The sequence below is a fragment of the Emydura macquarii genome, unplaced genomic scaffold (genome assembly GCF_026122565.2).
Source record: "Emydura macquarii macquarii isolate MOO-44397 ecotype Brisbane River unplaced genomic scaffold, CSIRO-AGI_Emac_v2 contig_2406, whole genome shotgun sequence".
In the NCBI taxonomy this organism is placed as follows: Eukaryota; Metazoa; Chordata; order Testudines; family Chelidae; genus Emydura; species Emydura macquarii.
Window position 1 is genome coordinate 2,207,288 of NW_027132543.1, and position 13,849 is coordinate 2,221,136.

At 42.0% G+C, this 13,849-nt stretch overlaps 1 pseudogene; it reads left to right on the top strand.

Moving 5' to 3' along the window:
- Positions 1-6,926: 6,926 nt before the first annotated feature.
- On the top strand, positions 6,927-7,559 carry LOC137161923 (zinc finger and SCAN domain-containing protein 29-like; annotated as a pseudogene).
- The last annotated feature ends 6,290 nt before the right edge of the window (positions 7,560-13,849 follow it).

Here is a 13,849-nt window from a genome sequence, read left to right on the forward strand (position 1 = left end):
CACATTCTGCCAAGCCATTTTGGTCTGCGTGCGCCCAGCAACTAAAATCAGCAGTATGGAGGAAGAATCATTTGTAGAACTTTTCTTACATGCACTTTCACTCTTGTTTCAGGAAATGGGCAGAGCTTCTGTGAAAGGCTGGTGAACCCACTGAAGGTGTGCTTGCATCTCAGTAGTCAGAATAAAATGGAATGGTTAAACACTGACTTGCCGGGCTGCTTTACTAGAACAAGGAGGGTTATTTACATGTCCCTCAAGTCAATTAGTGAATCTTGGGGGAGAGAAGACAAAAAAAAGTCATCCAATGGAATTGTGGGATACTTTTGGCAAACTGCCATAACCCAAGTCTGGTGGAGGCTGCATTAACACTGCAAAGCAATAGGGCTTGAACTGTGGATCCCACCTTGACTTGAGATCAAACCCTACACCAAGAACCTAGGACCCTAGGTCTGAGCCCAAGCCCAAGTCCAAGAGATTTGTTTGTAGGAAGAAGGGGAGTTTGGGCTCAAGCCTGAGTCTGAGCCTAGGCTTAATTGTAGTGTAGACATATTCTGAGTTATTTGAAGGAGACAGAGGGTATGACTGGCATCTTGATTTTATAGTAAATGATGGAGCACTGTATTTTTTTATTTAAAAAAATACATTAATTTGGCCAAAAATATTAGACAAATTTGACATTTCAGTCAACCCAAAACTGCATATTTTGGTGATTAAAATAATTATCAAAATTTTTTTCCCACCTTTACTTAGGACGCACTCTTGTTTATGCTGTGCAGTAATCAAAAAGCAGTCCCATTGGTTTCAGTGGCATTCAATATTAGGGTTGGAGAATTGGATCATAAATTATTTTTAAACCCCCCGCCAAAAATAAATCAAATTCTGATTTTAGTTAAACCAGTGTAAATCTCCAGGTTTACAAAACTACATCTTACAGAATTTGGCGTAGTGTGCAGTTATATTGTACATAACTATTCAGGCTGATAGGGCTGCAGTAAGGTCTGATAGACTCAACTTTCAAAAGTCTGACTTTTTTCTCCTTATGAGTTGTATTTTTAAAATAATCTTTTAGCATTCAGAGTTACTCACAATGTAAATCTACGTAACACAGTGTGAGAAATTAAGTCTAGTTTAGACATTTATTGAATCAAAATCAATTCAGCAGTTCATACATGTTTTCATTATGTTTTGATTAAACTATTATAATTTACCTATTCTGGATTAAATTTTTCTATGACAAAATTGGAACTGGTAATGAATTTTGCAGTTCATTTGTTGTTATGTTCAAAAGGGTCAGGACACATTTCTCCCATTAATCAGATTTTCTTCTGACTCGTTTTTTTTATTAGTTTTAATATCCTGTTTTTAATCTGTAAGATTCTGCAAGGTATTGATACAGATTATTTGCCAGGCAGAGATTCAAGATTCCAGTGATATTTTTATTACACATCACTGCTGAGATTTAACCCTTATTATATTGGACAGTGGATTGGTACATTAGGTAATATTTCTGTCTGAGTAACTTCATTTGCAGTATTAGAAAATGATTTCCTATGGTAGAGCCAAGAAAATGAGAGAAGATCATGATTTTTAACCAAATAAAACAGAAAAAACAAACAAACAATGAAACTAAAATGTTTGATACAGGAAAAGACTGTACTTTGTCCACTTGGACCAGTGCTCTTAATTTTCTATTTTGGCAGAATGTCTTCTTGTTTAGGAATTGGATATAAGGTTGTCAAGGAATTGAAGTTTCTTTAATCTTTTCTAGTATTCTCTGTTGGAGCTGAGTAATTTTACTGTTAATATAAAATCTGTTTCCTCCAGCCCTGCTGGCCTTTTACAAAACATTATGGATAGGGTTTTCAAAAGCACTTTATGTTGGCCTAATTGAGCCCCAATTATCATTGAATTCAGTGGTATCTGAGTCAGGCCGATGGTGAATGCTTTTGAACATGACACTCCAAGTTTCTAAAATTGAAATTGAAGGCACTGAGACCCTGATCCTGCAAGTGGGCCTCCCATCAGCTTGTAGAATCACAGCCTAAATCCCTCTCTTCTAGAGAGAGAAAGTGATTTTTACTAGAGTGAAGAGTATCTTGTTTACATTTTTAATTTTTACATTTAAACAGGTCAGCTGTCTGCAGACAGCTACTAAAAAGCTTAAAATGATGCTATAAATATTACATTCCTAATAGTGGAGTTCCAGGAAAGCATACCCTTCACTTAGCTCTTGAGTGCATACCTACATAAAGTCAGTGTTGACAAGGTTATTATATTTATACTAGAGCTGTCCACAAAATACAAAACCAGCAGGAACTTAACTTTTATTTTGCTATTTTGCAAAATATCCGTTGACATTTTTCAATTGTTCAGACCCTGCTAAGACCAGGTACAGCACAGACACCAGCAGTGAAAGCTTCCTCCACATCACTGTAAGTACACTATAACCAATCACAATATATATCATATGACATTTCTAAGAGTGAAGGGTAGTTGAGCCTTAATACCACTGAATCCTTGACCTCTGCTGAAACTGCCAATACGGGTTTTCATTAAAGTGGTGGTTTCTGTGTTAGAAACTGAGCTAAGACCAACACATAGCTTCTGCCTTAAAGGAAGATCAGCTTGAGGTGAAGTTGAGTGTGAGTGGAGTAAAGGAGGACAAATAGTGGGAGTTGTTAGGGCTTAGATTGTCTCAGGGGATGCTCAGTTGAATGAAAAATAAAACAAACAAAAAATCCTATGTATTTGTGAACATGCCAGGAAAGAAATCCTCATCACTGTTTGGATCTAACTTAAACAATAACTGATTGCCTTCATTATGAAAACAAAGAATGACAAAATTAATGAAGATGATATTGATTTGTTATGGGTCAAATGAGACAAGATAAATTGGAGCAGGAATGGGACTGGAAAATAATTGAGAAATACTGATTAACTCCTAGTCCTATTGGGATGTTTGTCCCTTGATATGAAATTACATTTTGCATTATTTCTAAAGTATCCACTTGATTCCACTCACTTGTGAATTCTACATCTGTCTCTTCTTCTAATAAATTAGAAGAAAAAGTTGTATAAAAATAATAAATGGATGATCAGTTCACATAAAAAGAGGAAAACCTGTTGTTTTTTTACCCCAAACACTAAAGTCTGGAGCACAGACTGTAATCAGCATTTCTCAGCAGTAACAAGAGACTTCCTTCTCTTCCTTTTAATTTGTAGAAAATCAACATGTGCATACACATAAATCTACTGTGCAGGAATGTAGCAAAAAGAGATTGGCTCTTGTTACTGAAGCTTGTAAAGTATTTATAAATGGACAAATTCAGCAGCATATATTCACCCTTCTAGCTATGGGCAATAGAGCTATGCTAATAATGGATTTTTTTCAGGTTGCTGGCAGTTCTTCAGAGTTAAAAAAATGGGTTGAACTAACAGTTTCACTTTGATTTCAAGCATTTTTTATGTATTTTTGCATTTTCTTTCCAAATAAAATTGAAGGAAATTCCCAAACAAAGTCATTTGACCCCAAAAATTAAAAGGTTTCATTCTGAAAATGTTGAAATGAAATATTTAAACCCTTTATTTGATGAGCAAATTAGGAAAAACTGGCATGACTTTGCAAAATGTTCTGGTGTTGCCGGAAAGATGTTTTGCCTGAGAAACTTCACTCAACTCTAACTGGCAAAAGACAAAAGTATTAATCCTCAAATATAATAAATGCTAAACATTTCCAAAAACATCAGCCTGGATTCATCTCCCTGCAGAGGGATATTTGCAGCATTCTCTGATGGTCACCCTATTCAGTTATTTCATACTGAGAAGGGACAGAGGTGGGTAACAAAATGAAAAGCTTCTCATGGGAAACTCCCTAACAGCAGCCTCCTTTCTTTTAAACCAAGAGAACTCCACCTTATGCAAGTATGCTGATCATAACTATGGCAATATATACAACCAGGGAGTTGGTCTCTCATGTATACAGAACCCAAGTAATTTAGGATATTAAACATATAATTAAATATCTTAATTTTTATTTGGAAACAAATAGCTAGTTCTTGTGTAATGCATTCATGAGATAAGTTATGTTGTGCTATCTTTGCTTTCAGGATGGATTTAAAATGTAATTCCATTTAGTATACACTGTAGCAAGTTAATATAAAGGTGACACAGCATTGATCACAGATGCAAGGTCTGCATCCAAAAGAAAAGGTTCAAGCTGCTGGCCAGACAGAGACGGTAGAGTCATCCCTGATCACTAATCATCCAATAGAGTGGGTTGGGAGGAGAGGGAAAGGGATTTGCAAACATTTTCTTTTTTTTTTTTTTTCATTTTTTCCCCACAAATTTCAAAACTCATACCAGCTTTAGGATCTAGGAATTCTATCACAAACTTCAGTAACGAATTGTTGACAGACACCTTCAACTAAAGGAACAAATATAAATAAACTTTGCCATTTTTCTGGGTATTCAGTTCTATGTACTGAGCAAGGTAAAATGGATATTACGTTCAAATCCTGTTAAGGTTGTACATTTATTAAAATTTCTCTTAACTTTGCTTCCATCAGTGTGATTATAGATAAATTAATTCCAACTTTTAAAAAGAAAAACAGAAAAGTTACTAAATAGTATAAATGTAATAATTAAAAAAAAAAGCTGACTTGGAAAAAGTACAGTTCAGCCACTTAAACAGCCCTTTTGCAAATGGTTCCAGATTTGGTTTCCATTCTCTTTTTGCTAATCAATATAGATGATACATAAATGCATCAGGGACCAAAACCAAATACAGGAAAAATAATGTTAGTTTCCTCTGATATCCACAAACAATTTCTGATGAATTTTCTACAGTTCTCTGTATGGTACACTGATAATCTTAACAAAAGAGGTTTGGCTGTTCATATGGTCCTAGAGTTTAAGGCCAAAAGAAGGGACCACCAGATCCTATCATCTGACCTCATCACAGACTATCAACACAGCCCAGCACCCAAATACTTCATCAGACTAAATGGTCAAGTAAACAAGACACAGTTATCATTAACTTGGATTCCTTTCTACCATTCACCATCTTCAGCACTAACCTTTAGGAAGAGGAAGTTACACCTAATTCTGTTTTATTTAACTTGATAACTTTTAATTACTAATCCTTTGTGTAATCGACTGAGTTTAACAGAGGACTTCTAAAATTCTTTAGAGATTTTTGGGTGCCTCAGTGTTTGAGTCTCAATCTAAGACACCTTAAAGGGGCCTGATTTTCAAACCCAGTATTTCCCAGTTATAAGGTTTTAGGGCCTGTGCAGGGATGACTTCTGGGGACTTGATAGGAAGCAAGATTTTCTTTGTGGTTTCCTGCTTTTGACTATGTGTAATAAAGTTGACATCTCTTGCCTTGACACTTATTATATATTTTGGACCCATCCAGGACAAGATGTAAATCTCTGATCATTTTTGATCTGCTCTAGTTTCCCACCCATCATGTTCTGAGACAGGTCAGTATTTTCTGAGCGACCCAAACAGTACTGCAGGACATTGCTCACTAGATGTCCTAAACAGTGTCAGCAGAAGTGCTCATCAAGCACCTCCCTCTCTCAGCAAATAGGCCAGGTCAGCAACTCTGCCAGACAGTGAACCTGCTGGACTCTGCCAATTTAAGCACACAAAGGTTCTTCCAGTTTTGGGGACCAGCATGCAAAGAACTAACCAGTGGGTGTTTATGTGCCTGCTTTCCCCAGAATACTGCCTATTTCCTTCCTTTTGTGCTCTGTGTAGAGAAAATGTGTCTGGATGTGGCAACTTGCAATGCTAGTCCACCTATCAGAATAGGAGTGCAGCTCTGAGAGCCATAGAGGTGAAGATGTGCTCCTCTCAGTCAGAACTTATTTAATTTACTTTCATCTTCTCCTCTCCCCCACACAGAAGACTTTAGAATTATTATTTTTATTTATTTATATGCATTGCCTCACAGTCGGGATCAGCCCATTGGGCTAGGCACCTTAGAGAAACATATGGTAGAAAATATGGTCCCTGCCCCTAAAAGTCTACAATGAAAATTCACAGTAGTGGAGGAAAGAGATGCAATAAACAATAAGGCCTGATTCTGCCACCCATATCCCAGTTCCATTAATAGCTGCACTGAAATTACAAATTTGGTTGATAAAGGTTCTCAGATTAGTCACACAGAGAAAAATGCTTACTAGACACAAGCGACAGCCACAACTTTATTGTAAAAAGAAAAGAAAGAGGGTACACTGTCTCCAGCATTCAGTAAAGATGTGTGGCAGTATTCTTCACACGATCAGAGAATCATAGAAGATTAGAATTGGAAGGGACCTTAGGAAGTCATCTAGTTCAATTCCCTGATTAAAGCAGGACCAACCCCAACTATATCACCCCATCCAGGGCTTTATGAAGCCTGGCCTTTAAGGATGGAGATTCCACCACCTCCCTAGATAACCCATTCCAGTATTTCATCATCCTCCTGTTGATTCTGGACACTTTGTGATCGGTGTAAATAGCAGTGAGACACGGTACGCCCAATTTGCAGATCAACAAGGTTTAATGTGCAAGGTTTTCTATAAATATACTAGTTAGATACAAAGCCTAAAATTAACTACAATATATCATACTCACTATGGCCTGTCTACACTGGCGACAGAGGTCGACGTAACGTCACTTACGTCCATCTCCGAAAGCCTGCGTCTACATTAGTACGGCAGTTCCGTCGACTTAAACCACGGCAAAAGTCAATGTAATAAAACCACCTCTGCAAGTGGCATAGCGCCTACATTAATTTTATTGGGTCGATTTTGCATCAGTGTAGACAGAACATAAAGTAATTCGACATTGATGGCCTCCGGGAGTATCCCACATTGCCCCTTTGTGACTGCTCTGGATATTAACGCTCTGCTGTTACGTGCTCATGCTACACAGAAATGGCCTCTCCGCTCATGCCCCGGGAAAATTTGAATTTTCATTTCATGTGCAGCCAGCGTGGAGAGAGCTTTGTCATTGGACTCCTCATGGCTACTGCAAGGCCCAAACACGCTCCAGCATAGAGTCCACAAGAGGTCTTAGATCTCATCAGTTTATGGGGCGAGGACTCCGTTATGGCTCAGCTCAGAGCCAGCAAAAGGTATTTGGACATTTACAGGAAGATATCCCAGGGCATGCTGGAGAAGGGACACAACAGGGATGCGCAGCAGTGCCACGTGAAGATCAAGGAGCTGCGGCAGTCATATCAGAAAGTCAGAGAAGCTAACAGCCATTCTGGCTCCTCACCAAAAACATGCCGCTTCTACGAGGAGCTACACACCATTCTAGGTGGCAATCCCACCACGGTTCCGCCCCACAACATTGATACCTCCGCTAGATCACAGTCCATGGACAATGATGAGGACTCCGTGGACAAGGAGGAGGAGGCTGAGGAGAGCAGGGTGCAGGAGAGCGGGATGTCCATTCTCCCAGACAGTCAGGACCTATTCCTGACCCCAGAGCAGTCCAGCAGCACACAGGACAGCAATAAAGATCCCGTGGAAGGCACATCTGGTGAGTTATTTTCTTCTTAGCAGTTCTGTCCTTTTAAAAGGGGTGGAGGACAGGAAGGGGATTTTAGGTGTTTAGCTGACTTTACTGAGAGGTTACTCCCGGAACAGATTATTTATGTGCAGAGGTATGCTCCAAGAATCATCAGTTGATATCTCAAGGAAACTTGCATGTAGGTAATCTGTTATCCTTTGCACAAGATTTCGGGGGAGGGCAGCCTTGTTCCTTCCTTCCCGGTAGGATACTTTGCTATGCCACACTGCAATCAAAGGAGCCGGCATCATGGCGGAACACAGCACAGCGGCATAAGGGCCAGGCTGGTACCTTGCTGCGTGCAGCAAATCTTCCCTTTCCTCGTGCATTACCCTCAGGAGACTGATATTGCTCATGGTCACCTAGGGAAGACAACGCATGTTTAAAATATCCGAGCTGTACAGCAGATGCCCTGTACCTCTGTATTTCCCATTGTAGTGTCCTACCAAGTCACTTTAATTATTTTGATTTGGTTTCAGAAGAGACTATTAACACACACACACACACACACACTCACTCTCTCTCTCTCTCTCTCTCTCCCCCCCCTCAGATCCCCTGTGGCTGCCTCCTGACAAAACATTAATTGAAATTAAACTATGTTGCCCTGGCACCCCTCTAATACAGGGCATTTGAAATGAGCTTTTTAAAGATCATTAATCCTCTCTACAGCACAGTAAAGTGCCCTTGGCTTACCATTTCTGTAACGACACAGCGAGCTGACCCTTCTGGGATGTTAGGAATAGAATGAGGGTCTGGGTTTGCCTTGTGCACTGCAAGGTGAGTATTTTATACATTGCTTCAGTTGTTCCATTTTCTAACAATGGCAACCTCGTGTATTTCTTTTTGTTCTGTAGACACCTCGGCCCTGGCCCAACCCTCTAGAAATCCTGCGGAAAGACTATCGCAGATTAGAAAGAGGAAAAAAAAATCAAGAGACAACATGTCTGGAAAGCTCATGAATGCCTCTGCGGCCGCAGAGACAGAGCTCAGAGCGTGGCGGCTGACCTTGTCCCAGAATATGGACATGGACAGGGAGAGTCGCAGAGAAATGCAGGAGCATGATCACAGTACCACGCAGGAGATGCTGTGAATCATGCACGACAAGACAGACATGCTCCGGTGGCTTGTGGAGCTTCAGGAGGAGCGGAGGCCAGACAGACTCCTGCTGCAGCCCCTCCATAATGCTCCACCACCTATGGCTGCAATACGTGCTTGCCTCCACCCTGGTGGAGGCAAACAGAAAGCAGTGGCGGCCATGCTAACAGCTGGCCAGCAAGCTACCACCCTACCCCTTGAGACAGTGAATGAACACTCTTCCCCTTCCCCCATGACTTGAATATTAAGAAATAAAGTTTTGCATCATTTCAACGTTTCTTTATTAAATCATATCTTGTTCAGGAGGGATTTGGTGGGCACAGGTATAGAACTGGGGGTGGGGGATGTTGAGCAAAGGCAAATAACAGACAGGAACAGAAATCAATCCTGCATCTCATTGCAGAACTTGGTTTTCAATGCTTCCCTAATGTAAAGCGTTCCACGGTTAGCTCTCAGCGTATTGCTGGCATCAGGCTGCTCATAATTGGCGGCCAGTCTTTCTGCCCAACCCTGGGGGAACCTTTCCCCCTTCGCTTCACACACATTATGAAGAACACAGCATGCAGATATCACTGATTGGAGATTCTTTTCACTCATGTCCAGCCTAGTGAGCAGACTCCTCCATCTGGCCTTTAAACGCCCAAACGCACATTCAACAACCATTCTGCAAGTGCTTAACCTGTTATTAAAACACTCCTTGTCGCTGTCAAGGTGCCCGGTGTATGGCTTCATTAGCCAAGGGAGCAAGAGGTAAGCAGGATCCCCCACGATCACTATTGGCATTTCCACACCCCCAATGTGAATTTTTTGGTCGGGAAAGAAAGTGCCCACCTGCATGTTAGAGAACAACCCCGAATCCCAAAATATGCACTTGTCATGCACCTTCCCCGACCACCCCACATAGCTGTCAGTGAAATGACCCCTGTGATCCACAAGGTCCTGCAGGACAATGGAAAAGTATTCCTTGCGGTTTATGTACTCGGTTGCTAGGTGGGCAGGCGCTAAGATAGGGATGTGCGTCCCATCAATGGCCCCCTGCAGTTTGGGAACCCCATTGCGGCAAACCCGTCCACTATGTCCTGCACATTTCCCAAAGTCACTAGCCTTCGTAGCAGAAGTCTATTGATGACCCCGCACACTTGAGTCATGGCAGCGACTCAATACTGACTCCAAATTGATTCCCAACCGAGCAGTAACAGTTGGGGGTTGCCAGCTTCCACAGAGTAATGGCAACTCTCTTCTGTACCGTCAGAGCTTGTCTCAAGCGAGTATTCATGCGCTTCAGGGACAGGGTCAGCTCTGAGCAAAGTTCAAGGAAAGTAGCCTTTCGCATACAAAAGTTTTGCAGCCACTGGTCATCATCCCACAACTGCATAACGATGCGGTCCCATCAGTCTGTGCTTGTTTCCCGGGACCAGAACTAGTGCTCCACGGACTGCAGATGATGTGTTATGGCCTGCAGCAATTGGGAATTGTTCTGATCGATGGCTTGTAGCAGGGCATCTTCGGTGGCATTGCAGTTGCCTGTGCTTCGGCTTCTTGATCTACTTCGAAAATACTCAATGATAAGCTGCAATGTATTTGTAATGATCACAATAATAGTGCAGAGTTGATCTGGCTCTGTATCTCCGCAGCAATGGCGAGCGCACAGCATAAACAAACAGTGCGAAAATCGGTTTCCTGTTTGTTTGGGGGGAAGAGGGAGGGGGAAGGAACATTGCATCATGGGATGATAAAACTCATCCCAACAGCCACCGTGGCTAGCTGCACTGTGGGATAGCAACCCATAGTACACTGCTTTGAATGTTGACACAAGCGTGGCGAGTGTGGATGCACGAGCCCAGTGCAAATACCGTGGTGTGTACACGCCCAGAGACTTCTAAAAATCGGCAGGTGAAAGTCAACTTTAAGTAAGTCGACTTCACTCTGCCGTGTAGACATACCCTAAGCCTGGAGAGCTAAGCAGTTACTCAGAAGGCTGTATACAGGAACGGCTTTCTTCAGGGGCCCCGCCAGGGAGTCAGTGGATTCTCTGTTCCAACCGGCAGCACCTCCCGCAGAGTCAGGTGTTGATGGAGCACCCCCTTTGTCTAAGTGGTGACTACTTATACCCTTCCATAAACAACTTTCACCTAATTATCTCTTTCTCGTTATCATATATGCTAATTACCTACATTGGGTTTCTATCCTTAACTACATTCCATTCTCACCATGATAATTGGGGTCATCAAAACACCATCCGGTGATAGGAGGGGCGGAGTAAAAATACTCCCCTTGGAAATAAAACAGTGTACCCCCAGATGTTCAAGGATAACTTATTGTTCCCATCACCATTATCTATGTGCAGCTGCAAGAAATACAGTATCTGTATTTTGTCTTGTTATGTGCCATGCTATGCAGAAACTGAGACATCTATAAGGTTATTCAGTCTCTGCCAACTGAAAGATGTCATGCTACAGGGGTCAGAATAGCCAAGCAAGCAATTGAAGCTATGCTAGGCCTGTAGGACAGTGGTCAAGCAACTCAAATTGTACTGGGCCTCCAACACCTCCTAGTGAAAAAGTTTTTCCTAATATCCAACCTAGACGTCCCCCACTCCAACTTGAGACCGTTGCTCCTTGTTCTGTCCTCTGCCACCACTAAGAACAGCCTAGCTCTATCATCCCTGGAACCTCCTTTCAGGTAGGTAAAGGCTGCTATCAAATCCCCCCTCATTCTTCTCTTCTGCAGGCTAAGGCTTTGTTTATACTGCAGAAATTTGTTAATATGAGACATGTCGACATTCAGCCACCAGGACCACTTCCACTGAACTAAGAGGCAGTGTCGGGGGAGCTGAGAGAGCCATCTCTCAGCTCCCTGCAGGGAGCCCACAGGCTTCCCCGATCCCTGTGGGCTGCCGACCCCATCCCAGCCAGGGCATGGGGACTTCCCTGCTTCCAGGCCAGGAGCCAGCTGCAGCCCTGCTGGCAGCCTGGGATGCCCGCAAGCGATGAGAAGCTGCCACCCAGCTGAAAACCCGGGTGTGGGCGGCTGCCGCCCGCAGCTTGCCAGCGTCCTGGACTGCCAGTTGGGCATCTGCCACCCACTGCTTGCCAGCAACTGGGACTTGCAGTGGGTCTGCAGCCTCCTACGCTCTGCTGCTAGTCCAGCAGCAGCCTCCAATGCCCCGGCTGGAAGCCCAGGATTCCCCGGGCTCACAGCCAGGTGGCAGCTGCCCGCAACCCGCAGCCAGGCTCCAGCCTCCTCCCTACTGTCTATTTCAACTCTGTCTCTAGGAGAGCAGTGAAATTGAAAAGTATGACAGTTCCTCCACCACTCTAAGGGAACACAATGTCTACACTGTCACTGTGTCGCCCTAGCTCTGCCAACAGAAGCTCTATGCCTCTCGTCTAGGTGGTTTTATTTTGTCGACAAAACAGGGCTGTTTTGTTGACAAAAACTGACTTTTGTCAATAAAACTTCCTGGCATAGACAAAGCCTAAATAAGCCCAGTTCCCTCAGTTTCTCCTCACAAGTCATGTGCCCCACTCCCCTTATTATTTCTCTTGCCCTCTGCTGAACACTCTTCAAGTTGTCCATATCCTTTCTGTAGTGGGGGGCCCAAATCTGGACACAATACTCCAGGTGTGGCCTCACCAGTGTCAAATAGAGGGAACAATGCCACCCAGTGAATAGACATTACAATGCAATTTAAACTTTCTATCACAATTCCCCATTTTAATTTATCTTTTCCTGCAATTTAACACTTTAACAATGTTAAAGCTATAAAACATTTTTTCCAGAAAAAGTTAAATTACAACATACATGCATCTGTTATTCATTCTTTAATCATACTGTTTTTGTTAACTATACAGCTGGAATGGGTAACAACTTGGTGAATAGGCTATCTTCTATTTGCAACAGCTTTCCCCGGAAGGGATGGAATAGGTGAATATTCTTATCTTGGTTCTGCAATTTGTAGAGTTTGGTTGCCTGATTTTCTTTAGTGTCTGGAATGAATTGAAGATGTTAACAATGTCTGTAGAACTCCCCATTGTCTGTCTCAGGATGATACATTCTTTTTCTTTCCAACTGAAGTTCTCCATTGTTTTCCTCCACTTATTTTGACACAATCATTGTCACCAGGTCCCAGATAAGACAATTTGATGTCACACATTTGTAGGTTATAAAAATGTTCATAAACTCTGGTTACCTTTTGATCTTGTTTAGCTAATTTTCTCAGGTTGGGCAATTTGGGGCTAGATTCTTTTATGGGATTGGAGCTCTTCCCCATCAGGAGTTGGGCTGAGCTATAGCCAGTACCTACTAATAGTGTTGCTCTGTAGCTCAGAAAAGCAAGGAATGGATCTTTCTGATTCAGTATTTTCTTGGCTGTCTCTACCATCTCAGACTCTCAATTTGCTTGTAGGTAAGGCAGGCTGCTAATGATGTGTTCAAAATCATATTTTGTTTGGAATGACTTAAATTGATCTTCAGTGAATTGTGGTCTCTTGTCTATCAGCAGTTATTCTGGAATGCCAAAATGGGTGCATGTGTTCTTTAATTTCTCATGCACACCGAAACATGTTGTGTCTTTCAAATATTATTTCAATGTATCTAGAAAAATAGTCCAATACAACTACGTAATATTATCCTCTGAATTCACATAAATCTGCTAGCCTCTTCTATGGTTTGTCTGGAATAGTGTTCTTATTAGAGGCTCTTTTTGTTGTGTTGATCTGTTAGTTCTGCAGTGTTCTCATGACAATAATTTATTCTTCATATTCTTGCTGATTCCACACCACCGTACTGACTGATTGGCTCATTCATGGCATTTAGTTAGTCTCTGATGTCCTTCATGGATGAGATCTAGAATTTCTCCTGTCAAAGCACTTGGGATGACAATGTGAATGGTTTTAATCATTAAGAAACTTTAATGAGAGACCTGGTCAAAGGCTTTCAGAAAGTCAAAGTGCACTATATCCACTGGATCACCCTTATCCACATGCTTGTTGACACCCTCAAAGAATTCTAATAGATTGGTGAGACATGATTTGCTTTCACAAAAGCTATGTTGACTTTTCCCCAACAAATCTAGTTCATCTGTGTGTCTGATAATTCTGTTCTTTACTGTAGTTTCCACCAATTTGCCTGGTACTGAAGTTAGGCTTACCAATCTGTAATTGCCGGGATAGCCTCTGAAGCC